The following is a 3,778-nucleotide window of genomic DNA, read 5'->3' as shown; positions in this document are numbered from 1 at the left end:
TCCCCATCTTCATTTGCTGTAATGCAGCTCCAAACCTGCAAAGAACCTTTACCGTGCTTCAATGTTGCCTGCAGGCACTTATTATTGCACTGCTCCCTTGTGATACAGGTAACCTATTGCACGTCTTTTTAGTATATGGGAATATACATAAGTAATATAACCAAAAAAAAAAGGAATTCCCATGTGTCAAAAACAATCAATCTTTATTGAAATATACATATACACAAATCAACAACATTATAAAAACAATTAAAAAAAGTCAGACTACAGAGATAACAGGTAAGTAGAAATTTAAATGTTGATCCTATAAAGTGTAAATCTCAATTTTTAAAGCACAAGTATACTGTTAATTATTAATTCATATGGAGAAAAAAAACACTCAAAATCTCTTAATATACATTTAATTATCTTAAAGGGAACCTGTCATGTCTTATCTACTATGTAAACTGCCCCCATAGTGTTGTTAGTGATGCAATGTGCATCACTAACACGCTTTTTTCATTAAAATTGGTGCAAATATAATGGGTATATAACATTTTATACACTTATAATCCTACCTGCTTGTTCAGTCATAGGGGTGTGATCCTCGTATTCAGTCACTGACAGACGCCACATTCAGTCAGGGCTGGTGCCACCCACATATTTGAATTTTGCTCCTGGCGAGCGCTGATATTTCTGGGGCGCATGCGCTGTATGACACGGCCAGGCAGTCAAGCTTCCAGCGCTGGGAGCCGCGCATGCGCTGTGAGGCTGTGTACTTCAGCTGGGAATTTCACTGCGCATGTATCGGGAGCAGCTGATGTGCCTTTCATCTGCTGCATTGTTTCTTTAGCTGACCACTGTGTCTACAGTCCTCAATGGTGCCTGTTTATTGGAGTCCTCTATTCTGAGAAATACCAGCAAATAATTATCCATCATGCCATACCATCAGAGAGATGGCCTATGAGCTATGTTCAGCGTAAATAAGGAGCCCTGGAAATTATGATTTGATCCCCATAGAGCTCTAATCTCACATATGTGAGGGATTACATAGAGATAGAAAGATCTGCGCAAGTCTACATCGACCGAAGATCCGTGATTAGTTCTTAAAGATGGTTGAAACAACATTCCTTGCCGAATATCTTCAAAAATTGTGTGCAAGTGTACCTGGAAGAATTTTAGATTTGCAGGTAAACTACAGATTTTGCACGGAATTTTGATGTTGATTCAATTATAGTAGAAGTAGCAATAATATAATTTGTATTCATATACAGGGTGGTCCAAAAGTAGGTGGACAGAAAGTGTAATAAGGTTATGAAGGGGGAGATTTGTCAAACATGGTGTAAAGTGAAACTGGCTCAGTTGCCCTTAGCAACCAATCAGATTCCACTTTTCATTCCTCACAGACTCTTTGGAAAATGAAAGGTGGAATCTGATTGGTTGCTAAGGGCAACTGAGCCAGTTTCACAGATCTAGATTTCACAGATCTCCCCCAAATCTTTTTTCTTTTCAGTTAATTCAGATAACACATAATGGCAAATAATTTAAATACAGGTCAAAGAAAATGGATTTTAACAGAGTATTGGAAATCTCAAAATGCAGAAACCATTAGAGCAAATTGGGTTGAAACATTTGGTACTCAAACCCCAAAGAGACAAACCATTTACCGCATTCGTGACAAATTCAATGTCACTGGCTCAATCCGTAATGCTCCAAAAACTGGTCGACCCAAAACAGTCTGTACAGAAGATAATAAACAACTTGTTGCTGAAACATTTGTTCAGAGTCCAAAAAAGTCCACCAGAAGAGCCTCTTTGGAATTGGGAATTTCACGAGCTTCTATCATCCTGAAATCTATTGGGTGGAAAGCCTACCGCCCACGTCTAATTCATGGTTTATTGGAGGATGATCCAGACAGGCGGCTGCAATTTAGTGGGATTATGCTTAACAAAATTGAAGAAAATCCAGTAATTTTAGATAACATTATGTGGAGTGATGAAGCTTCTTTCAAATTATCCGGCCATATTAACAGACATAATTGTATTTACTGGTATAATGAGAACATGCATTTAACATTAGAGCAACAACTAAATGAGCCTGGTGTCAATGTTTGGGGTGGTATTTCAAATTTTGGTGTTTTAGGACCAATATTTTTTGATGGAACAGTCACCGGAGATAAGTACCTCAAAATTCTAATGAATCAAGTTGTTCCCCAGTTAGAGCAACAGCCTAATTCAAATGACCTTTATTTCCAACAAGATGGGTCCCCTCCACATTATTCAAGAGTAGTCCGCGAGTATCTTGATGATACATTTCCTAATAAATGGATTGGCCAAAGAGGCCCACTTGATTGGCCAACACGTTCACCAGACTTGACCCCAATGGATTTTTTCTTTTGGGGAGTACTGAAGGACAAAGTTTATAGTCGAAAACCAAAAAGTGTCAGTGATTTGAAAAATTAAATAAGAGATGTATTTCAAGAAATTACTACCCAAAGAGACTTGTGCAAAAAAGTTTGTTGAAGCGTATGAGGCAGATTTCAAAGCTGTGCAAATTGTAATGGAAAACAGTTTGAGCACCTGCGTTGATAAAATTTAAGGGCTTTTGTATTATTGTTCAGAAGAAAATTTAATTGTCAATGTTATGCTTGTGTTAGTAAATAACATTTATTTTGATTTATACAGTATATAAAATTATATTACTTTCTGTCCACCTACTTTTGGACCACCCTGTATATATATCATATGATATATTTGATTCAATTATAAAAAACAGCTGATCATGAACAAAAGCAAAAAATAAACAAAAAATACTATACTTATCTTTCGTTACAATCCAGTGGCAAAGCTTTGGTTTACTGCTGCTTTGTATACACCTGCCCTCCATGGAAAAGACTGGAGTTGGCTAAAGTCGGGCTCTCCACTATCTCAATATTTTGACAGTGGTATTAGACTTCCTGTTTTTGAGTGGGAGATGCCACTGAGTTGGGCAAGACTGAGTGTGTTATCACATGCGACAACGTTAACCCCTTCACAACATGTGCCGTACAGGTATAGAGCTGCGGGAAGTGCATTCCCGCAAAATGCCGCACATATACTGCCTTGAGCAGGACCTGACATCCCTCCTGCCTGTGTGCGATTGATTGATCAGATACCCTGCAATGCAAAAGCATTGCAGAGTATTAGGTCAGAAAAAATAGCAGCATTCAATATCAAAAGAAGTCCTAACCTTTTATTAAAGCATAAAAATGGTGAGCGGGTCAGATGAAAACCCAATCGGCCAATACCGTTTCGCATGAGCACACGCTTTCTCAAGGCCTGAGAAATTTTTTTAGAAAATTGTTTTCATTGTGTAAAAGTGGCAAAACATAGAAATACAACACAAATGTAGTATTCGTGCTAACCCGGAGAATAAATCTGTCTTACCACTTTTACCACAAGATGAACGACATTAAAAAAGACAAAGACAAGAAACAATTTCTGAATTGCTGTTTTTTGGTCATTCTGCCTTTTAACCCCTTAACAACGGGTGACGTATTAGTACGCACATTTGGCCTCCCCCCTGTTCAGTGAGGGCTGCTGCACTGAGCCCTCACTGAACCGAGCACATGTCAGCTGATTCTTACAGCTGACATGTGCCCGCAACAGCCGTGGGTGGAATCGCGATCCACCCGTGGCTGTTAACATGTTAAATGCCGCTGTCAATCTCCGACAGCGGCATTTAACGCGCGCTTCCTGGAAGCGCGTCCTAAGCCCCGCCCACCGGCGACCCCGTCACGTGATCGCGGGTCACCGATGGG

This window comes from Phyllobates terribilis, unplaced genomic scaffold (genome assembly GCF_046119375.1).
Source record: "Phyllobates terribilis strain yellow unplaced genomic scaffold, ASM4611937v1 Scaffold_11__3_contigs__length_659146591, whole genome shotgun sequence".
Taxonomy (NCBI): Eukaryota; Metazoa; Chordata; class Amphibia; order Anura; family Dendrobatidae; genus Phyllobates; species Phyllobates terribilis.
This window is presented reverse-complemented; position numbering follows the sequence as displayed.